This window comes from Macrobrachium rosenbergii, chromosome 46 (assembly GCF_040412425.1).
Source record: "Macrobrachium rosenbergii isolate ZJJX-2024 chromosome 46, ASM4041242v1, whole genome shotgun sequence".
Lineage (NCBI taxonomy): Eukaryota > Metazoa > Arthropoda > Malacostraca > Decapoda > Palaemonidae > Macrobrachium > Macrobrachium rosenbergii.
In genome coordinates this window covers 36,249,913-36,275,763 of record NC_089786.1, presented here as the reverse complement: position 1 = coordinate 36,275,763, position 25,851 = coordinate 36,249,913, and positions in this window count along the sequence as shown.

Below are 25,851 nucleotides of genomic sequence, written 5' to 3'. Positions count from 1 at the left end.
TTAATTTTTAACTATCATTCCACGTAACTTTATACTTAATGCTACGTTAATGAATTTGATATCATGGTAAAGGATAACGAGTTGTAATTCATTATGTTATGCTAAAAAGTCCCTAATAAGTATTCATATCACAAGTTGAAGTTAGCCATATTGGAAAATGTTTTGCCACTTTTTTTTTTCCTAATTTGATGAAGAAGTGGAAGACTAACTGTTGTGGCTATTCACTTAATAATAGAAAACAAGCAGAAAGGCGTGAAAGAGTACATATAGTCTAAATATTTCTCATTACAAAAAAGACATATAATCTCATACAGTATTAATGAATGAGTTTAAATTAGAACCTGGGGGTTGGGTCAGTTTTTTTTATGAAATGAACAGTGAAGTTTACTTTCATTATAGTAACACCTATCATGAAAAGTCAGGACATTGGTCTCTACACCATACCAAATTGTCTGTATCACATGGAAATATTGTTTAAAATTTTTATTATATGATTTGGACTAATAACGACTTACAAATATCACTGAAGGGTCTGACAATGAAATGAATTAAACCTATGAATAATTATTCATATTGCTGAGATCCTTCCCAGATGAAATCCAGAAACAAACTCACGAAGTCGTTGCTTACCCATCCACACATGCAATTACCTGTCAGCTGGGTAGAACTTTAGGTAATTCCATCAGTTCAACCGTTCTAGTGAGTGGACTGACTAACAACAAACTGTCATCTAAACTTTAACGTTAGTTTTGATGAGCTGACGGAAGGAAATGACAGTTAAACTTGATACTGAATACCCAGCCTGAGGCTGTTGAAATCTACTATAGTAAATGGGAGAGAGAGAGAGAGAGAGAGAGAGAGAGAGAGAGAGAGAGAGAGAGGGAAGCAGTTTATTGGTTGTCATTCAGAGTTTTCCTGGGCATTGCCAGGTTCGTCAGCTAGTATAGTATATATATATATATATATATATATATATATATATATATATATATTCATATATATATATATATATATATATATGGGCAATGTGTGTGTGTGTGTGTGTGTGTGTGTGTGTTTGTGTGTCTGTGTGTGTGTATACATGTGTGATATTACCAACAGTACTTGAGATAGATAGATAGATTACCTTTTAAAAGAAACGCAAAGGAGTCCTTACCGGCGTCCTTCCAGCACACAGATGCATTTCTTTCTGCATTTTACTTTTCAACCAAATCCTGTGGTCCTTTCCCACACAGCTGACTATTTCCTTTAATTTCTACCTTCCATATTTTTCGTACCTTTCAAGAGCAAAACCTGATCACCTGTGTCTAGATAAGTGATTTAGTGATCTCGTTAACCGGATTGATAAAAACCAGCCCCTCAAAATTGATAGATACCTTATCTACAGTATGAAAAAGAGCGAAAAAAAAAACAGCGACTTCCCCTAATAAAGGCACTCGACCTCTGGCACAGATAAAATCCCTGAAGTTCACATTAATTCTCTTCTTATCCGTGATTGTAGATACAAACGTCCTCCTATTCTCTGTTGGCGGCCTCATTGTCTGTCTCATACCACAAACCCCAAATACAACTGCGTCTTTCTCTGTCCTCGTCAACGACAGATGAGAGAGAAGCCGAGCTATTGTGCCCTGACTCCATGACAAATATTTGAAAGGAAAATTGGCCTCTTTGTTGCTGACATTGTGGTCCAACTCATGGTCGACTTTATCTGTGTTTATTTATCTTTTGTACGATGATGATGATGATGATAAAATCCATTTTCATAGTAATCATAGTTCTCTCTCTCTCTCTCTCTCTCTCTCTCTCTCTTGCTAATGAAGAGAAAATCTTAGTCATCCTGATAATATTCCTCTCTTCCCTCTCTCTCTCTCTCTCTCTCTCTCAGCAGGAGGTGAGAAAACTTCAAAGGGCAAATAAAAACTGCCGATAAACAGAAAGGGACTAAAAAATTAATCAGTTAATTAAGACTAACAATAAAAGCATGGCAAGAAGCATCCAATACGAGAAACTTATCAAAACTATCGTCAATCGATGTATTATTTTCCTAGGTGAAGGGTGCATTCATTCTCTAGAATATTGTTCTCAAATGCACGTATACACAAACAAAGATCAAAAGTCATATCAGGATTCTTTTTCTTTTTCCCAGGAGAGACTGGGAGGCAAAATGATCAATAAACATGGAGCCAAAGGAAGAATAATTGCAAACTGAGATGTGAAACCAGGACAAATGCTGCACAGTAGGGGACAAATGAAAAAGAAGGAAAATAAAAAAAAAAGGCTTTTCACCACTCCGGGAAAACTTTTCTAATTCGTATTAGGTTTCTGATATTCTTCGGAAATACAGAAAGTACATATTTGGATTCATTTAATTATCTGCTTTCTTCTTCTTCTTCTTCTTCAAATCTACATATTCTTTTCGCGTTTAATTCAGAAAACTTTCTGCAGAACTGCCGTGGATAATGACTGATTTGTCAAAGAAAGAAAACTAGAAGACATGAAAATTTAATTTTTACAACGCGCATGTTGCTGCCCTGGGTCCCTATTAACTCGTCGGCCAGTAAGCAAGCGGAAATTACATGTGTAATCATTAGCCCCGACCATTTAGGGGTATAGAGGCTCCAGTAGGATCGTCGTAACAGTGAAAAGGACAGAGGACGAAGATTAGAAGAGAGATGAGGATGTACACGTTTTGCTTTCAGGGGAGGTGCCCCTTCGGACGTTTTATCGTGTCAAGTCCAAGATACAGTAGATTGCCCTTATCTACGCAATATTAGGAAGTTTCGAAAGTCGACTGTGCGCCTTTCCTGTCCCACTTAGATGAAACCATCATCTGGGTCTTCTACGAAACAGCCGTCAACGCCCCTGCCTCGAAGGACAATTCACCTAATACGTATTAACTTGTTTTATAGTCCTGTTTTGCAAGTTATTCCCCCTGTTCTCACCTACTTCCTTTTATTTTCTTAGAATTACGGTGTGCAAATACATTGGTTTGTTGTGAGTTTTTTTTTTTTTATGTTCTCAATTCTATTTCGAATCGCTGGTGCTGAACTCCTTTTGTTAAATAAATTTTCAAAGAACCTGATGATTCAGGTCCGAATCACAATAATAACTCGCCTTTTTGTATTTATTTATTTATTTATTTATTTTTTTTTTTTATCCTCGCGACGATAATCATCCTGAAAGAGGCTGCCGGCGAAAACATCCCATTCAAATTCTGGTATAAACATATCCTGACTTAGGTTATCCTTACTTAAATTATTTTAGCCCAATCGTCACTCTTTAACAGTACACAAGAGAAAAGACCGAGGAAAACTTGAACAAACTCTTTCCTGCCATGTAAAATCCTCAAAAAAATTTAACTGCCCGTAAATCTCACTAGTCTTCTCAGACACACAACATGCCCATCAGTCCTCAATTAAAATTACTATCTTATGAAAATGATGTGATTCTACCTATGCATAGAGTATATGAGCTAACGAGGTTGGAAAGTGAGAAACGTGCGGAAACTGCCAACATAATTAGTGGGAATATTAAAAGAATTGAGGAAAGTTTGAATGAACAACACTCAATACAAATGAATTTGAGTCTGGCGCGAAGCATTACCAAAACCACCGTAATTTGCCATGTCTCATGTTTTTACTACCTTTCCTTCCATAATTCTACTCTCAAAACCGATTTACATAAAGCTCTCTCTCTCTCTCTCTCTCTCTCTCTCTCTCTCTCTCTCTCTCTCTCTCTCTCTGCAGTATTCTGTAATTATTCTTCGTTCTTTCCAACTTCATTTTGCTTTCCTTTATTTTGTGGAGCACATGTTTATTTTCTTCTATAAATTTCTCTTCGTAGGCTGCTTGCTATAAATTAAACGCTCTACAGACAAGCTAGTCCCTTTTCTCTAACCATGAAGAGACTGTAAAGTGAAAATGCCCAATCTTTCTTTTTTTTTCTTTGTGTGTTTCTATTTTTCAGAAATTGGTCAAAGTACCTTCTTGATATTTGTTAATTTTAAAAACAGAAGTCGTCAGGAAAAAGAAAGCAATAGATTCAAGTTTAGAAATAGTGAAGCTATTAACTGAATATCTATTAATAACATTCATCTTTTTTTCTGAGGTTTTCATCCTATGTATTTCATTTTACTCCGGTGTCTTGGATTTCAAAAATAAAGATGAATGGCCCACGTCTTCCATCACCGTTCGTCACATTTTATTTCGAAGCCTCGCCATTAATCACGGAATGTTTTCGAGAGCCACATTTCTTTGTGAAGAATGCGCGTTCTAAATTACCTTAGGCATCTTAGAGGATTGTCTGTGACCCTTGAAATGTCTTCCGCAGATTGATAATTTTTTTTTTTTTTTTTTTTTTTGCCTGGAATGGCTGACGATTAGAAGCAGACAGTCAAAGATTTACGGGAGAGGAAGCACTAAATGAAAGGAGTGGCCACTTTATTTAATTATATAAAAATATGAGCTTCCAAAGATTGATTTATATATTGATATAAGCCTCAAAAGAAGTAGCCTACTTGCTTCAACAACAAAACTTATGAGAAAATAAAAGAAACGTTAGTTTATCGCTGCAGTTACTAAGGCAAACATTTTGTCGCCCATAAACGATTTGTTTTCTTCAGGAGTTATATAAAAATGAGGCTACCTTAAATGTCCCATAATTTAGAGATTGGTGAAGTACCCAAAAATACTTTGTAGTAACATGAAGAAACGTTAGCTAAGCATACTCAAGAAATCTGAGAAATGAGGAGCTCAGATCACTCATAATGGCATCTACTCATGTGTGGAGGAGCCTAAGGTTTTTGTATTAAGGCACTCCAGGATAAAAGTCAAAGTAAATGAAGTATGTCTCTTGCAAGTGACGAATTCTCATGACGATTTCCCTGCCTTTGTTGGCTGAGCGGATAAGACCACACCTTAACTTACATCAAAGAGGGAGAAGATTAAGATCCTGCGTGAATTTAGGAATAATAGTAGGGCGGGGTGGTTATTAAGAGATTTTGTCGCCTACATAAGACAAGTTTGAGATTAGAAAATTATATTTATATATATATATATATATATATATATATATATATATATATATATATATATATATATATATATATATATATATATAGCTTAATGATAAATAATATTGCCAAGACCAGGAAGAACATTCTTTATTGTACAAGCTTTCGAGGTATAAAACCTCATCATCAGGCTGAAAAAACCGACAAGGATGAGAATCAATAAAATTACAATAAAATGAATTGTCATAATAAATCTTCAGCAAAAATACTAACGAAATATATAAAATGAACAAGTAAATACAAACTAAAAGGGTGAGACGTAAAATAACGAAAAATTAAAAACACAAACATAAAAATATGAAAATAAAACTAAAGTGAAATGTAAACAAACTACCACTCACAAAGTAAAATATTTAACGACCTAATTGAGTACCTACTATGAAATTACACGATAGCTAGTTGAATACCAGACGAGTTGTTGTTCAATTCCGGCTTCATCTTTTTAATAGTCAGCGACTCTGAAATTAAAAGGTCAGTCTATTTGAACAAAAAGACAGTACGTGAAAATCCAGGTCAGTGAAAGGATGGTCTTGTGTTAAACTGTGTTCTCTAATGGCAGAAAAGGGTGGTTTGGAAAGGGAAACCTAGTTCTAATAGAAAGACCTCTGTGTTCCAAAATTCTGTGTCTGAGCCAGCGGGAACTAGATCCCACGTATCGCAGACCACACTGCGAACAAGTGAACAAGTAAACGACACAGGAATTAAGGGTCCACAGGCAGAGTAGGCTTCTCTCTCAAAAGTGATCTTATTGTAAAAGGATTACAGAAAACAAACCGGAAACTGATCTGAGGGAAACAATGCTTAAGTATTTCTTGCAACTTTTTCGGACCATATAGCTACTATTTATGACCAAGGTAAGGCAATTTAATGTACTTTACATCTTTACTAGCAGTACTGTACACCGGTCTGGGACAAAACTTTTCATTTAAAAAATTTTTCAGAACTTTGTAAAATACAAAAATGGGATATGAGTTTTCAGAAAAATAATTCTGGAGGAAAACCATATTTTGATGAAATAAATTAAAATCACAACAAACATTGTAGGCTCTATTAATCAAAGTGCGTATTGAGTTCATCTTATACAACTTGGGAAAAACTGAGGTAATTCAATCCCAAGCCAGTAAAAGTACTTTTCCTATAAACAGAGGTCTCAAATTTGCCACTATTTCTGTATACCTGTACATCTAAAAATGACAACTTATTATCCTGTTCCGTTAAAATATTCACAAGTAAAAAGATGGTAAATTATATAATCAAATAGATGGATTAGCATGGGAAATTCCTTGGATAACTGTATACAATCGGATTGTCCAAGGAATTTCATGGGTTATTATTTGATTAAATTTGGATGTAAAAATGCCAGTGCTTTCAAACCTTTGTATTAATAAGGTTTGTAGATGATACTTTCCTTGTGTTTAAGGAATTATCACATGTTGATTTGTTTTTGAATATTTTAATTAAGAATCACCCCTAACATTTCTTTTACTTGTGAGACGGAACAGGATAATAAGTTGTCATTTTTAGATGTACAGGTATACAGAAATAGTGCAAATTTGAGACCTCTGTTTATAGGAAAAGTACTTTTTACTGGCTTGGGATTGAATTACCTCAGTTTTTCGCAAAAGTTGTATAAGATGAACTCAATACACTTTGATTAATAGAGCCTACAATGTTTGTTGTGATTTTAATTTATTTCATCAAGATATGGTTTTCCTCCAGAATTATTTTTCTGAAAACTCATATCCCATATTTGTATTTTACAAAGTTCTGAAAAATTTTTTAAATGAAAAGTTTTGTCCCAGACAGGGTGTACAGTACTGCTAGTAAAGATGCAAACAAAGTACATTAAATTGCCTCAACCTTGGTTAGTAGCTTATGGTCCGAAAAAAGTTGCAAAGAAATACTTAAGCATTGTTTCCCTCAGATCAGTTTCCGGTTTGTTTTCTGTAATCCTTTTACAATAAGATCACTTTTGAGAGAAAGCCTACTCTGCTTGTGGACCTTAATTCCTGGGTCGTTTACTTGTTCACTTGTTAAAAGTGTGGTCTGCGGTACGTAAAATCTAGTTCCGCTGGCTCAGACACAGAATTTTGGAACACAGAGGTCTTTCTATTAGAACTAGGTTTCCCCTTTCCAAACCACCCTTTTCTGCCATTAGAGAACACAGTTTAACACAAGACCATCCTTTCACTGACCTGGATTTTCGGGTCTGTCTTTTTGTTCAAATAGACTGGACCTTTTAATTTCAGAGTCGCTGACTATTAATAAGATGAAGCCGGAATTGAACAACAACTCGTCTGGTATTCAACTAGCTATCGTGTAATTTCATAGTAGGTACTCAATTAGGTCGTTAAATATTTTACTTGTGAGTGGTAGTTTGTTTACATTTCACTTTAGTTTTATTTTCATATTTTTATGTTTGTGTTTTTAATTTTTCGTTATTTTACGTCTCACCCTTTTAGTTTGTATTTACTTGTTCATTTTATATATTTCGTTAGTATTTTTGCTGAAGATTTATTATGACAATTCATTTTATTGTAATTTTATTGATTCTCATCCTTGTCGGTTTTTTCAGCCTGATGATGAGGTTTATACCTCGAAAGCTTGTACAATAAAGAATGTTCTTCTGGTCTTGGCAATATTATTTATCATTAAGCTAAGATTTCCAAGTAGCCGCCCAATTACCGAGACTATTTTGAGACGTTATGGCCGCTCGACGTTACAGCTGTTTAGACGGACTGAGAAGGTTCGTTATAGATCCAAGAAGATTGAGGACGACATACGATTTCTGAATACTTGCAAGGATTACCGTGTTATTCCTAATTTCATCAATTTTAAGGTTTATTCCAGGGATTTCCACAACACGAAAACTTATCTCTCATGGCAGTTTAAACTTTTAGACTTTGAGGTTAGAGCACAAAAACGAAATGTTAGTTTTAACAGATTTGTCTTCACTAGATAGGATTTAAAGAACAACCTTTCTTTTTTGGATTTTAAGTGTTTGTCGTCGATTTTAGATTCCAACGTTGAAAAAATTTTGATGTTAAACTTACACACAATAGAAAGTTAAGAAATCTCGGTGTTGACGTTAATAAGAAAATAGATAGTAGTAAAGTTATTTTTAATTTTTCTAACAGAAATTTAACAACAGATGAAAAGGAAGTTCTTTCTCTTGGTCTTGATTTTGCTTTGATCCCCATGAAATTCAATTTCTTTAAGTATTTTTTAAGTTTTGAAAAACTATGTTCTACTTTGAGAGGCTGTGACATTTTGGCAGTGAAACCCTTACTTCACTTTTTAGCAAAATTTCCGTAATTGCAAACGATACCTTCAAAAATTTTAATCGAAAAAGGAGGGTGACAATCAGTTAAATAAAGACAGAATCAATATTTTACGTAACCTTAAGAACGATAATAGTATAGTTATTACCAAGCCAGATAAAGGTAGGGGTGTTGTATTGATGAATAGGTCTGATTATTTAGATAAAATAAATGAAATACTCTCTGACAATACAAAATTTAGGATTTTAAATGTAGACTGAGTCACATTTTGAAATTAGAAGACAAATTAAATAGGTTGCTTAGAGGTCTGAGAGATAAGATTGGGAAGCTACATATAGCTCTTTATTTGCTTCAGGGTCTAAGCCTGGTTATTTGTACGGTCTGCCCTAAGGTACACAAAATAGGAAACCCTTTAAGACCTATTATTTCATCAATTGGTACTTTTAGTTATAACCTGTTCCAAGTTTTTGGTTCCAATTTTAAACCCTCTAACTTTAGGTGAATTTAACATATCTAATTCTTCCAAATTTGTTAAAAAATTATGCTCTTTCAATTTTAACCAAGATGTTGTAATGGCTAGTTTCGATGTAACCTCTTTTTTCACCAATATCCCATTAAAAGAAACAACCTGACATTATTCTTAATAATATATGTGAAAACCATTTATCAGTGTTTTAGACTTAATAAAATAGACTTGCAAAAATTATTACATTTAGCAACTATTGATGGCATTTTTACTTTTGATGGTAAATTATATAATCAAATAGATGGAGTAGCTATGGGAAATTCCCTTGGACCTGTATATGCTGGATTGCTTCATGGGTTATTGTGAAAGGATTTGGATGTCTGAATGCCCTAGTGCTTTCATTTTTTGTATTATGTAGGTATGTAGATGATACTTTCCTTGTGTTTAAGGAATTATCACATGTTGATTTGTTTTTGAATATTTTAATTCTTATCACCCTAACATTTCTTTTACTTGTGAGACGGAACAGGATAATAAGTTGTCATTTTTAGATGTACAGGTATACAGAAATAGTGGCAAATTTTAGACCTCTGTTTATAGGAAAATACTTTTACTGGCTTGGGATTGAATTACCTCAGTTTTTCGCCCAAGTTGTATAAGATGAACTCAATTTGCACTTTGATTAATAGAGCCTACAATGTTTGTTGTGATTTTAATTTATTTCATCAAGATATGGTTTTCCTCCAGAATTATTTTTCTGAAAACTCATATCCCATTTTTGTATTTTACAAAGTTCTGAAAAATTTTTAAATGAAATGTTTTGTCCCAGACCGGTGTACAGTACTGCTTAAAGATGTAAAGTACATTAAATTGCCTTACCTATGGTCATAGTAGCTATATGGTCCGCAAAAAAGTTGCAAAGAAATACTTAAGCATTGTTTCCCTCAGATCAGTTTCGGTTTGTTTTCTGTAATCCTTTTACAATAAGATCACTTTTGAGAGAGAAGCCTACTCTGCCTGTGGACCTTAATTCCTGTGTCGCTTACTTGTTCACTTGTTCGCAGTGTGGTCTGCGATACGTGGGATCTAGTTCCGTGCTGGCTCAGACACAGAATTTTGGAACACAGAGGTCTTTCTATTAGAACTAGATTTCCCTTTCCAAATTGTTTTTCTGCCATTAGAGAACACAGTTTAACACAAGACCATCCTTTCACTGACCTGGATTTTCGGGTACTGTCTTTTGTTCAAATAAGACTGGACCTTTTAATTTCAGAGTCGCTGACTATTAAAAAGATGAAGCCGGAATTGAACAACAACTCGTCTGGTATTCAACTAGCTAAATGTAATTTTCATAAGTAGGTACTCAGTTAGGTCGTTAAATATTTTACTTTGGGAACAGAGTGGTAGTTTGTATACATTTCACTTTAGTTTTATTTTCATATTTTTATGTTTGTGTTTTTAATTTTTCGTTATTTTACGTCTCACCCTTTTAGTTTGTATTTACTTGTTCATTTTATATATTTGTTAGTATTTTTGCTGAAGATTTATTATGACAATTCATTTTATTATAATTTTATTGATTCTCATCCTTGTCATTTTTCAGCCTGATGATGAGGTTTTATACATTTGAAAGCTTGTACAATAAAGAATGTTCTTCCTGGTCTTGGTAAATTATTTATCATTAAAATCTAAGATTTTAGTAGCAATAAGCTAAATTGGGATGTCAAATACTATATATATATGATTATCAAAACCTATATATCATATCTTATATATATTTTATATATAGTATATAATATATATATAAATATATATATATATATATATAAATAAGGAACACACACAAACTGCACACATCACACATATATATATATATATACTATATATATATATATATATATATATATATATAATATATATATATATATATATATATATATATATATCGAAACAGTCTTATTTCTTTGACTCACAGGTCTAGCTCACATGGCTTGTTTTTAAATACGAACTAGAACTGAAACAAAGTTGAAATTAAAGAAAGAAGAGACCAAAGGGGTGAAGTAAAAAAAAAAACTCAGAAGTTAATTCAGCTGAGAAACTGAGGGCACGATGAATAACAATTTTATTACTGTCTCAAGAGCGCTGTGCCATATATAACGTTAGACGCATGAAATAGGTAGAAGGTATCGTCGTGCAATAAGAACAGTAGGCTACTTAAGGTGAGGCGTAAGTGTGATTTTCACGATTGCCATGGCTTGAGTTGCTGAGGTAAGAAAAGTGATGTTTCTGGCTGATTTTCTTGGACAACTTTATAGTTATTCGAAAACAATAGATTTTCTAGGGCCCCCTCACTTACTACTGTAACTTGGTTAGAATTTTCGGTTTCTTAATTTTTGTATTTCATAGTTTTGTTATATTCATATTTTGAGATGATGTTGGCGGAAGATAGCAGTATAGATTTTGCTCAGTATAAAACTACCTCGAAAAGTTGTTTCACAGTCAGATCTGATAACCTTTGTCTAAAGAATTTTTCACTATATGGGAAACGCATTGCCATACAAATCGTTTAGAGTGTGGATCAAGACCCCAGATAGGTAAACTAAGTTAGGTTTAGGTTGTTTGATGTTAAGGCTTCACGAGTGCCTTGTCAACTGATTTCAGTTACTTTATTGGCTATATTTGTTACCATTTATGGGATTTCAGAATTTCATTTAACTATTCTTAATCCATCATAGTTTGTGATTCTCGAAGATCCTAGCCATTTGCTCAGGTAATTTACCATACGTTTTACCAAACAAAATTGTTATAAAACACTAATTTCAGGTATTAGAGTAAATCACCATAACTGTTTCCTTAAATATTGCCAGCTGATGGAACATTAGGCTTTACCTATGGTCTCCTAGGTTACATTAAGTCACTTTATACTGATATTGTAGAACCCTGTGGATTTTAAGACTCCACCCAGTCAAGGTAAACTGCTTAAATTCTTTACATTATTCACTTCTGAATTTATGGCAAGAAAACCTAAGTCTGCAATTTCTATCAGTGAAGGTAAGGACCTTAAAATTTTATGTGATCTTTATTGAAAAACCAGTTAACTAATTACACCTTTTAATCGAAGCAAGACAACTTCTTGGCATAAAGTGCTGTATATAAGTAACACCAGGCTCCTGTCTCACCTTATCAAAATATATTGTGTTGAAAAAAGCAACGAACACCAGAGTTCTTAACAGGGTCTCAACATGCTTGTCTACCCGATAATCTATCCATCATGGAAGAAGCTAATGAATGGGTAAATAATTTTTTTTACCTGGGAGTAATATGTAAACTATATTCTCTCCCCAGCAAATGAAATGAAAGTTTCGTGGAATATGCAGCACCTGCACTCACAAAATTGATATTGCGTAAGCTTTGTACGCTGGGGGTAATTCAGAATGATGCTATGAGGATCACGGATCACTGCAGGGACCCCAATGTGGTTTCAAACTCTGTCTGCTTCCCCCTCTCTCTCTTACAGACTTGATCAAGGAAACTGCAAAACTTTGAAGAGTGACAGGGATTGCTTCCTGAGAAACAAGCTAATAAGTGTCGTCAGTTTGCATGAGGAATTGGTCCTCCCCACAGTTACTTTGGGAACCTTCTTGCTGGCCTGAAAAAAAAGTCAATATGAAAATGCAGCTGCTTCAGCAAAGAAAGAAACACCTTGTAACACCCAATCTGAGCCTCTCCTCTGGGCTCCCGCTCCCTTCAACTTGCACCTTGCCCCTCACAATGCAAATAAAGCTATCTGCACTCCTGCACAACTCAAACAAGCGGTGCAAGAGGTCACAGACAGCGGCCTGAATATGTACTACACAGACAATTCAGTGGACCATAGGTTACCTGCCGCAGCTGAAGCAGTAGTCTCATCCTCCCTGCAAGGGAGTTGGAGGCTATCAGACACTGCGTCTACTCTTACAAATGGAGCTAGTTGCCATCCTGAAGGCACTAGAAGTCTTCTGAAACAAACAAGATAACATCACAATTCACAAAGACCCTAAGGTGAAATCCTTGTTTTAAAATATTTGCAAATGAAAGAAATACCAGAAACGGAGAAAGAGAGAGAGAGAGAAGAGAGAGAGAGAGAGAGAGAGAGAGAGAGAGAGAGAGAGAGAGAGAGAGAGAGAAGTGATATTTTCTTCCATTATGAAGGGCATTTCAGAAAAGTTTAAAGTCTTGTGTTTTTACGCTGAGATATTTAATTTATTCAGCTTAAAATAAACAACTGAGAGCATCACATTGCCGAGTTCATGTCAGTCTTCTATTCGAATCTTTCAATGCAGTTCTTTACGCCACGTAAGCTTTTTCTTTTTTGGTCTCGAAATTGCCACAATTGATTTGCATTCCGTTCTTATTGAAACCATAACCTTTCTTCTACTTTCAGTATTTGGCCAATATATATTTATTATCGACCAAAACCTTTCCAAACACTACATATATTAAGTAGGAACATCTGTTCTTGGTGAAGACTTGCTTTACCCTGTATCCTTCGATACCCATCTAAATGGAAACGAAACCTATCCCCTCTTTTAAGGAGACTGGTGATATATCCATCCGGTGACTCACTTTTCTAATGAGATTTATCAGCACTTTAATGAAACTTTCTTATTCGAATAACGGTAAATTACAATTCAAGTATATTTTTCATCCTTTCTGAGGATACGATACTTTAAAGTTCATGTAGATTCATTATCCTCGAAACGAGATCTCCTTCAAACTTTAAATGATTCAGTCTTATACAGATGAGGTGACCAGTTTGAGTGGAAGTAATATCTTTTCAAATAAGATTTCGTTCCAGCTTAAGAAGGGTCATTACTTTTCGAAATTTAATTGAATTGAATGACACTAGATGATATTGTCTCTGATATGGTTAATTCAGTGATTTTATATAAAAAGATTGCTTCCTAAAATCATTTAGGAATTTTCTTTTCCTCTGAAACACCTTGGCTCATTTTATTATAGTTCTCTTTAGTTTAAGAAGACTCCTCAAATAAGATAAGTTTTAAATTTAATTCTGAGTTTTGGCTTCTATGTGAGATTTATTTTCATTTATGTTGATTCATTGCCGTTTCAAAAGAAGTTACTTTTAATTTCTGTTCATCCTTTCTCTTCAAACAGGTTTTTTTAATATAAATAGATTTGCTAACTTCTAAAAGGTATACGCGTAACTCTTAAAGGCACGTTATTATTTTGCATTTTTATATTTTCTTTCTGTCGGCATTCTTCATCTTTGGGGACAGTTTCATTCTTATTAATATCCTTATCTTTTAAAATTTTGAATTCTATTATGAATTGTTTTCTTTCTTAGAGAATCTCGTTATTTTCACACAAAAGCTTTATAACAAGAATACTGTTCTGTTATCGAAGGAATGTAACTTTTTGAAAACAATAACAAAACCTAATAAAATAAAATACAAGTAAACAGAACATAGACTTCACACCAAATGCACAGTCTACGTTTAACTGCAAGACGGATAATACTCGAAACCAACTGGATGATGAAAGAAAAAGTAAGAAAAACATAGAAATCATGAAATAAAAAAAGGAAAACTGAACAAATCAAGAAACGTAAAGCTTTCCACCTGAGAAGAATAAAATTTTTGAACCGGAAAAAACTGAAAAAACTGCACAACCTTCGAAAAGAATAACTTGTTGCAAGGGGGAGTTCAACCTCGTAATTGAAAAGAGAAAATCTGCCAATATAGAACGAAAGAACTTGGCATCCGATGAAAGAAAACCTTCTAAGCAGAAAAAAGTTAAGTATATCTTAGTTTTCCAGACCACTGAGCTGATTAACAGCTCTCCTAGGGCTGGCCCGAAGGATTAGATTTATTTTACGTGTCTAAGAACCAACTGGTTACCTAGCAAAGGGAACTACAGCTTATTGTGGGATCCGAACCACATTATGACGAGAAATGAATTTCTATCACCAGAAATAAATTCCTCTAATTCTTCATTAGCCGAGTAGGAGAGTCGAACGCTGGGCCAACAGCGTGCCAGGCGACAGCTTTATCCACCCCTCCAGCGAAGATCTCCTTTTAAGCAGAAGAAAGCAAAAACTTTGCTATTGGAAAAATATCGACTCACTCCAAAGTTGGAGTATAAGTTTTCTCAACATGAGAACGATACCCAGATGACTCCTTTTTTTTTTTTTGTCAAGAACTGAGAAGTTATGACCGCTAAAGAGACTATAAGTCTCCGTTGCACGGCATTATCCTATCGACTCAGTACAATTAAAAAAGAAAGATATTCTAGCTGTCTTTTGCTTATCTCCATCAAATTAAAGTAGAATTCAGTTGAGACCTTCAAAATTACATTTACATCGTGCTCTCTGGAATACATTGTTAAGTAACTTTAGAAATGGTTCAAGTCACCAAGTAACAATAGCATAAAAAAAACTTTTATAGCCACTTCACAGACTAACCTCTAGAAAGCATCGTTACTTATGTTACTCTGGAGTTCCTCTGTGGAATATTCATTTAATTTCAGTTTGTTTTGAATGTATTCACACTTGCTGTGTAAAATTGTCAATGTCCAATTAAAGAAATTCCATTTTCTAACACATTCAACACACATCGGATCTTCTAAATTTATTTTCTGGAAACATGGTTAAAGAGTAAAAAGAATCTGAATAAAACATAAAGAGGCTTTTACGATAGAGTTAAGGAATTATCAGTGTGACGAAACACAAACAAAAGAAGACATGAATTAAAAAAACTGCACCTATCTTTTGAGCATACCATATACGAGTACTTTTTATGTTTTTCTATCCACTTAATTCTACCAACGTGTAATTTTTTGTGTGTATATATATATATATATATATATATATATATATATATATATATATATATATATATATATATATATATATATGTGTGTGTGTGTGTGTTTGTGTGTGTGTGTGTGTGTATGTATATATATATATATATATATATATATATATATATATATATATATATATATATATATATATATATATATATATATATATATACACAGTACACAATTATTGGAATACACAGAAGGAGAAGTACTCGTGTAGAAAGAAAGGAATAGTCAGAGAGAGAGAGAGAGAGAGAGAGAGAGAGAGAGAGAGAGAGAGAGAGAGAGAGGGAGGGAGAGAGAGAGAGAAAGAGAAAGAGAGAGGTTTGGAGGTGATTGGGATTTATGATGACAACTGAAGCTGGCCGTCATCAGAGAAGGTGATGATTGTTTAAATGGTAGCTGCAAATGTTAATACGAAAGGCAAGACTAGAAAGATTAGTGTAGATACTAAGAGATGAAGAAAACTTAAGAGGCAAAAAGGACATCGATACCAGTGTGACAAAGGGAAAGTACTCAGAGCAGGAAGCAAACAGGACACATAAGATGTATCGTAAACTCGACAACTTTACATATAAAAGTTTACCAGAATCTTACGCATTCTATTTAATAATAGGGTTTCCTGCATATTATCACAAGCTAGGTATTATTATTAATTCATATAGTTAACATGCGTGCTTTTGCAAATATGATTTTGATTCTTACTTTTTTTTTTTTTCAGAACTTGGTTATCTGAACAATTATCATCCTGGAAGTAACCATGTTAATCTCCATTATCAGTGATCGTGGCCTTTTTAGCGTCACTTACACCTTCTACCAGCATCACAAGGTTTCAGGCTTAGGTGTGTGTATTTCAAGTACTTTGTTTTCGAATTAATACCTTTGAAGTCCAAGGTAAACTAAAAATGGCTACACTCCTTCCTGTTCGAAGACAATTATGTTCTGGAAAAGCAGCAGCATGAAAAAAACCTCAGTGAAGATGCTAAGTTATTTCAACAAGGGACAAATAATGTCTGAACGAGTAACTTTTTTTTCTAGTGGTTTCAGAGTTTTTGCATATTTCCTTTACGGAGATTGGTAAAAACTAGTTCCCCTTATACGTTAGAGGAGTCAGCATTCTTATTTCTACTTTCATTGTCCTGTCATTCCTTCCGTTGTTTATATTGTCTTTATTTTACGTCTTTTATCTTTCAAACTGTGAGCTTCATCTTTCTCTCAAACGACACATTAAACCTCGTCAATATCTTTTCCATCATATCTGTGTTTTCATTTGACTTCTACCCTTTACCATCTCATCAACATCCATCAACACAATATACGGTTTAGTTTTGTTTGAGCTCTCGTCTCACTCTGAATTTTGCGAAGAGGATTGTCATTCGCTATTACCATTTTGTATTTCTCTTTGACAGGTTTGCCTTGGGGATCTGCAGCACTACTCTGGACACTAAGAATAAAGCCTTCGTCCTTGCCATCAACGTCATTTACTGCAAAATGATCTGCTGTGGGTTCCTCCTTTGCACAGTGTCAAAATTTTGCCTTATCTATTTTTTTTCTTTTGACCTTTCACTTTCCGTTACCAGACATATTTCTAGCTTTTCTTTTTTATCTTCTAAATGTTCTCTCCTAAAACCAGTACCAAAAACCTGTTTGAATTGAAGGAAACGCTTTTGGTAATAAGATGTAAGGCACATAAGGAAAGCTGAATTCGAATTCATGCCATATCATTTTAAATATTAATGTTACTTTTTTCTGTTAATATGTGCGTATGTGGGTGTAAAGGAAAGGATTTTTTTACTCCTGCACAGAGTTACACTCTTAAGGTAGACCGATGGAATCATCTGAAACTCAACAACCACAGCCATATTATAAATTCGCACAACAGTCAGTGACGAAAAGTCAAACTCTATAAATGTTGAAAATAACTGCAGCAATATCTCGTTTAAGCATAACAGGGACATGAAGCCTTTTTTTATTTGCCTTTGCATAAAATAACTACAAATTATTTCATTCTGGAAATACGATACGAGGCTTCCTCCCAACATATCCTTTGATCTTTTTTCCGACCGTTATAATGTATTTGACAATTTTGTGTATGTGCAGTATTGTAAACTTTCCCGTTTATGTTATTTGTCGAATGTCCAGATGATCAAAATGCAGTGTGTGAAGTTTTCTGGCAGGGGATTTTTGTGCTGTTAAATGTCATATCTAATATTAGTGGCATAGAGGAACTTAACATTTTTGAAGCCTTGAGGGCCGTACACACGATCAGTATTACTGGCATTATTTTGTGTACTGTCAGTAATACTGACGGTGTGCGCGTCATACCGAAGTACCGTCAGTACCACAAAATGGTGGTTACTGACCCCAAAATCCAGTCATCAGTATTTGGGCGGACCTTATATCACTGTACTGTCATTCCCATCAGCACTATCTAAGCTGCTGTGGTAGTTACAATGGCAGGAAACAATTCCATGACGCAATTACAACCATTAACTCAATATTTCCATGACTTTCTAGGTGAAGGGGACAATGATAATTAATGAAATGTATTACCATTAAATAAATAATGTCTACAATATGCTGAATCAGTACCCTATTCATGCTTACTTTGCTTTACTTTACCTTGATGGATCACTTATGATGGTGTGGCATTTTCTTTCGTTTTCAGCTTATCCTGTCAACATCTATTGTTATGTTCTGCCTTACTTTTGACTAATTCAAATTAGTGGGCAACATACCACGCCCTAACTTTTCCACTAAGGGCAACGTACACAGCCTACCCTCTCCACTAATGGGCAACGTGCACTAAGACTGGCGTCGCAGTATCTAGGTTATTGATGGCATAATAAAATTAAATGGCAAACTAAAAATAAACTTACACTACAGAAAAAAAAAGCCTGTAGATAAACATATTAATTAGATAAGTTAGTTGAAGCACGACACCGAAAGCCTACACTAACTACCCTCACCTATGGAACATCTGGAATAGCCTAACCACTGGGCGTAACCTTCCACTAGTAGGGAACACATCACGGCCTACCCTTTCCACCAAAGGGGCAATGTGCACTAAGACTGGTGCCGCAGCGTCTATAGTCTGTTTTTTCCATCTGTCCACCCGCCTGTGGTGCTCGCACACGCTAACACTGCATTCCGGGCTTTAAATAGTTACGCTATGTGTAAGCTTTAGGTAAATAAAAGGATATCTGGGTGTTGTAACGAAATCCGTTACTGGTTCTTTCTAAAGATCCACCTTAAAACTATCAACTCCTATTAAGTAGTGTGATAGGCCCTGGAACAGCAAAAATGAAACTCAAACCATGAAAAGGAAGGGCAAAATAAAAGCTTTGTATAAAATCGTTAATAACAAATATATTTATACACAAATGGGTACCACCTTAATTACATAATCACCTGAAAAGGAAAGGACCACACACCTTACAAGTAATAAACACAATCTCCTAGCTAACAATCGTACCAACAGGAGGAGAGAAAGTTATAGGAGAAGGTGGGAAGACAAACATACTATGTCGAAAAATTATCACAAACGCACGACAGGAAAGGGTACTGAGAGAAAGAATCCTTAAACCTAGCTAAATACAATAATTCCCTACACCTAACAACAAACCAAATACACACTTTCATCATAATAACTGCAGATCACTATGATGTAAATAATGTTGACTGGCGATCCAATAAATCAATATATTAATGCAGACCAGCGATGATATAATCCTATAACCCTACGGGTCACACACGTAGGGTCAAACTCTCCTGGACTGACGTTCGTCAGCGAAAGTCCACCAACAATATTTACCACGAGGATAATAACAATATTAAAAGTGGCTTACACTTCTTCGCCGCTGAAGCTCCGAGTGACGACCTCAAGGAACATTGGAACTGCGAGGCAAAAGCAGTGCAACGGCATACACAAAAGAAAATGATCGTCCCCTACGACCACTGACGAGCCGAGACACCTGAGCGGTACGTCTCACTCAAGACACGAAGTCTCCTTCTCTCCCTTCTTCCGGGAGTCAAAGAAGCTGCAGATACTGCCAATAATGCCTACGACATCCAAGAACCCTCTGTCGGGAGGCCGCACAAAGATTAAAGTCCTTCGGATGCCCCGTCATCGAAGAAAACTCACTGCCCACCAGTAACGCTGAACATCGCCACACACGCTCGCAAATATGAAAACAGAAGAAAAACATACAAACGGATGGGGAGAGTCCAAAGATGGTTACCAGCGAACCACCTCCTAAACGAGGTGATTAAATAACAAAGTGGAAACCAAAAGTGAACATAAGTAAAAAACAAAATTTACAAAGTTACGTTAATTTCTGATATCAAAACCAAAAGCAAAGAAAATTAATTACATTAATCATCCAACACTAAAACAAAACTGAATTACGTTAGTATAAGAATTGCAAAACTGAACAGGGCCCATAACATGAACCACTCAATCAATATTTATAAATTTTACAATATATATATATTGCTTATTCTTTACTGATGCGAGCCTCTCTCCTATACACAAACACACATTCACAAGCAGAACTGAAGTTTCAGATACAGGACGGTGCCATCACAAGTAATCAAGGATGTTCGGAAGGGAGGGTTAACTTTGTCAATCAACGTTTTTACATTTTTTTTTTTAAAATTAAGTCTGCTTGAAACTTATGTACATTTAGAACAGCCTACATTCTAGGCTGGATTATTTATCTACTATTATGGCACATTTAGTCTTAATTAAAACTTTAACAAGATCACATAATTCTACTAAAATACTACTACTATAAATACTACTGGTAAGTTTATCAGCTGGCTCAACATAAAATAAAAATAGCAACTTTGCGATTGCAATGTAAGTAAGAAAACTTATGACGAAGTGAGAATGTAAATTAGTCTTAAAAGTACAAGTTAAATAATTTTGCTCTAATACTAAATACTTAAAAAAAAACCTTATTAACAATGAAAAATTTTAATGTCCAAAAGGAAATTTGAAATTTCAGTTTGGTGTCAAAATTAAGTTAAGAATCATCGGAGAAAATTTAAATCTATAAACTATGTTTATTGCTTTGTTCTGTAGAATAAAAGCAGTTGAACACAACATTTTTAGTGGGAAATGGTACTCTGGAAAAATGTCAGATCAAAATGAACATCGAATGGCTAAACACTAAAACAACACCGAACAGAGATTCCTGAACAATTGTCCATCTTTTCAATCATTTGCTTTAGAAAACCAGTCTTCAGACCTAGCCAAGTCAGGTTGGCCCTTCTCCTTTCCCTTTGCCGAGATACGAGTTTAGTTGGTATGTACAGCCTCCTACACCCCAGTGTCATTGCCCACCCAAATGCGGGAAAATGCAGTAAGCCTACGAAAATCAAGCTTGCCCTTGGGTCACGATGTAAGGACTAAATGAGTTTATGAGCTTGCAGAATCAGCAGAATGAAAAACTAAAATAAAAGCGGAGTGAGCAATACCCTGTAGATCAAATACAATCACAGGACGTTGCATCCGTGGACTGAATTCCTCCCCCCACTTCTCTCTCTCTCTCTCTCTCTCTCTCTCTCTCTCTCTCTCTCTCTCTCTCTCTCTCTCTCTTCCACTAAACCTAATTTCGCTGAAGGTCAATACCTTAGAGTACACTTTTTTTTTGTAAGCTTCTTGAGTGCACACTTAGCAAAAATTTACTGACTAATAAACATTGAACACTGAATTTTTACATGAGAAAAGTCATGCAGTGAAAACAAGGAAAGAGGAACAAAAACATTGATAATATTAATAAAAGAAGACGAAGAGATCACTAGTATACAAAGAGTGATAGAATGCATAATAAGATATAGATATTCTAAACATAGAAGGATAAAGTGCTACTGCAATGCGAGAGGGATGAATTAAGAAATACAGAACGGAGTTAATCGAAGAGGATATGAATCAATGGGAACGAAAATGCATTCAAAAAGAATTAATGAAGAAGCTAATGCAAGGATGGAAGCGCAGCTTAACCACTGCCAGCTGTGCTGGTGGGGATCCGAGGTAATCTATATAAGTTAAAAGGATGAAATTGTTTTGATTAAAGTCTAGCTTAGAAAGGAAGTGAATAATATAAGTGTTAATTGCCTTTACAAAAGAATCCAGGAGAAAATTTCGAAAGTTTTATGGAGTATGCTTCAGGACAATTTCAGCCATTTACTCATCAATTGTGCTTCTCTTTCTAGCTTTTATGATTGATTCGAAATGCTTGTGAAACAAAGGGTTTATATAAAATTCCTTTGCACACTAACAGAGAGAGAGAGAGAGAGAGAGAGAGAGAGAGAGAGAGAGAGAGAGAGAGAGAGAGAGAGAGAGATATTATAATTACTAAATTAAGTATTCATTTCAACATTAACAGAAGTCTAATATATTAACCCAAAGTGATATTATTGCCATTAAAACCCTAAACTAACCTATGACTAAAATAACCTTACAAATCCCAATTCAGGCTAGGGGTTTTATTCGTCGTCATCTCTAATTTCAGTGTGTTGTGTCTTTTAAAACAAATACAGAATTATTATGGTAATATTCTTAAATATGATCTACTGGTCGTAAAAGCAGTGACAGTGGCGGTTTACCGATCAGAACAAAACTGGATCTTCGATTCGTCAAATATGGTTCCATTATAATTCCAATTTCTAGGTTTTATGTCAATTCCTCATGCAGTGTGTACCCTAAGGATTAAAATAGCTATCAATGTTATTTCTATATTTAAAATATTTACTAATATCCTTCTTCTAATGCAAATGCGAGAAAAAATTAAATTAATATTATTAACAGTAGCACGTAAGAGAAACGGCAAAGTCATTTATTCTATTCTCTTTTTAAAACTGCAATTGAGCTAACAACCTGAGTTAAGATCTTGCTACAGGACTTACTAATGAGTTTCTTATCTGTATTTGCGCACTACGAGTATTCTGCTTCTTTACACAGGTAATTAGAATTGATAAGAATCACAAACCAAAGTGAAACGTGAGCGATGAGAAGAACTGAAAGGAACTTCTTTGAAATTCCTTCCACCCGCAATTTTGACAAAGCTCAGTCGTTATTGCAAGATGTTATCGGGATATGTCTGGCGGTGGCTCTTCTGGGTTGCGCGCAGATATCAGATGAAATCCCCTCTCCCTGACAGACAGTAAGACTTACGTTGGCCTCACGTCGGTGCAGACTAACAAAAATTATGCTTATACACACACACACACACACACACACACACACACACACACACATATATATATATATATATATATATATATATATATATATATATATATATATATATATATATATATATATATATAGGTGTGTGTAAGCACTTACATGTTTGTGTGTACGTATGTATATGTATGAATTTTTAGTCTTTACCGATGTCGGTATGATTTTTGTTGGCTATAGACAAGGGACCTATTTACAGTGGAACTGCGATTTTCTCTCCCAAATCAAATTTGCATAGCAATTCTGTGAACGAGATTATTACGCAGAAACTTGTTTCGGCCACAGTATTTGGGTGCAGGCAAACGAAGCTTAAAGAGGAGGTCGTTTTGCCATTTTATTTTAGACCCCCTCTTTCCCCCACGAAGCTTTCAAGCCGTCAGTCGCTCCTCAGCTATTTGTCCTCAACACCTGCTGATGCTGATAAAGAACTGGCTCTATTTTTGCACGATCAAAGAATTTTCGTCTTTGTTCTCATGCAGGGAGAGAATTCTTATTTAAATATCATGTGTAGGAGAGAATACAGCATTCATGACTTTAGTTTTCTCATTTATTTTCTATGATTTTTTTTTTTTGAGGGGAAAGGAGCATTGGCTATAAAACGGTTATTATGCTTACGTCACATTGGCCTGACCTCTTTTGAAAATATGGCATGTGATGGAAGTTTGATTGATGGACCTACTTTTTCTGTGTCTTTCACAGTTTGCATTTCATTCATTTTTCTGGAAAACTTTTGAGATAGAGCAAGAAAGCTGATTGTTTCTATTTTGGGTAAAAATTTAATTTTCTGTGTTTGTCATCCCGCAAAGGAAACACTTTTGATGTCTCGTAAAAGAATGGATGATTCTGCGCTAGCCGGGGTTCATACCTTGGCGCTCCCTTGTTGTAACTGGAATTCTGGTTATAAAGCCAAGCACTAGCATTGCTCAAAACACTGCAAAGGGGAAGATGGAGAGGTCAGACAGCAAAAAGGAAGAAATCCAGAAAATAAAGATGAAGTACAAGGATCTAAGGGTGGGAGGCACTGGAAGAAAACCCCAAAGTTGCACTAAAAAGTTAGTGAAGTTCGACAACAGGAGAGAAGAAAGAAAGTTGTAAAGGAGGTAAAGTAAAAGGCTGAAAAGTTGGCGCAGCTGGGGCTGCAGGAACGCTGCAAACACCGTGGAGTGATGCCTCTGGTGGCCGCGTGTATTTTCCATGACAGAAATATTCCCATATGAGGCTTTCATTTATCACTTCAATTCAAACACTGATACAGTTGACATCCAGTGTTTTTTCCATGACAGAAATATTCCCATATGAGGCTTTCATTTATCACTTCAATTCAAACACTGATACAGTTGACATCCAGTGTACATTTGCTGTTTTCGATTAAGCCAGCTTTACGCTGAAACAGGCCCTTGACCCTCAAGTTTATTACATCTAGTGGATAGAAAAGAATGGCTCAATAAGACACGACTCTCTCTCTCTCTCTCTCTCTCTCTCTCTCTCTCTCTCTCTCTCTCTGCACCGCTGTGTTTCCATCGTGTTATCATGAATAAGTAAACGAAAATATCTTAGCGTCAGGGACTCATGTGATTTCTCACCTTTTAGCCGAATGAATGGACATATTTTAGAATACTGATTTAAAAGAGGAAATTAATCTTTGTAATATGAGGTCACCACAAAAGATTAAGATGCTCAGTATCCTGATGAAAAGGACCAATTTTTGTTATGAAAAATTTAATGCCTTAAGTCACATGCTGTGTAAGATACTCAAATCATACTTCATAAACCCCGGAGCTGAAAAAGATTTTGCAATAGAAATTTTCATCTTGCGAAAAAGGTTGTTATAACATTGAATGGATGAGATAGCAGATCTCTCCTCCGTTCATGTTTTATTCTAAACTTTAATTACAAAGGAGCAATTATAACGAAGCATGTAAAGGGCGAGAGACGAGAGGCTTGTTTGTGGGATAATAAGAAAACTGAGTATGTAAGAAGTGGATTGACTAACGTTTGGAAGTTGGATAAATAAAATGTCCAGGGAACTGGTATTAAGTAAGGAAGCGACGTAAACATTTTTATGATTTATTTTGAATAATTTCCGTCACAACGCCAATGGTCATCGACGACGAAGTCATATGAAAATAGAAACTTATTAACTCTTATAAGCAAGAATCCTGTATTAGGGTCTTATTAAAGCCAAACAGATCCACTAGGATTGTTAGAATGGAAAATGTATGAATAGAAGCATCTGATTCAGAGGTATTTGAGAGTAAATCATTCCTGGTGATTTTTACGGGTAAATGTTTCATAGACTTACTTTGGAGCGAATGTAACGGGTGATGGCGGGATGAGAGAGAGAGAGAGAGAGAGAGAGAGAGAGAGAGAGAGAGCAGCCTATTGTGATTAGGACAGATAGGAAACCCGTAATTGTTAGTAAACATAATTGTTGCTAGTATAGTGGTTAGTGCCTTGAGTGTGACTCAGATGTTATGAGTTCGCGCCTCACCCAAGGCGATAAAAAAACACTGGCTCTTTATCATGATCAGTTACTGCTACAGTGTGGGGTCTATAGTGGGGTTGAAACCTAAATGTTGTTTGGAAGCTTGACTTTCAGGTCAATGATCCCGTGGGCTTGTTCCATATAAATAGGTTTCATATGCCGAATAGAATAAACAAAAACTTAAATGCGTTGGAAACATTGTCAGTGATTGGTTCACATGTGAGTAATTATTTTATTTAAGGTTAAAATTAGCCATAATCGTGAGTCTGGCAACGCTATGGGACAGGCCACCACAGGCCACGGCACACACAGCGTTATACACTGTTCAGAAAACTCGATTGCGTCGGAGGCACTTCTAGGCATTTTTTACATGTCAGTTTGTGTCTATCGCACTTCGAATTATCTGTCGCGCATAAAGTCGATTCTTATCCAGGA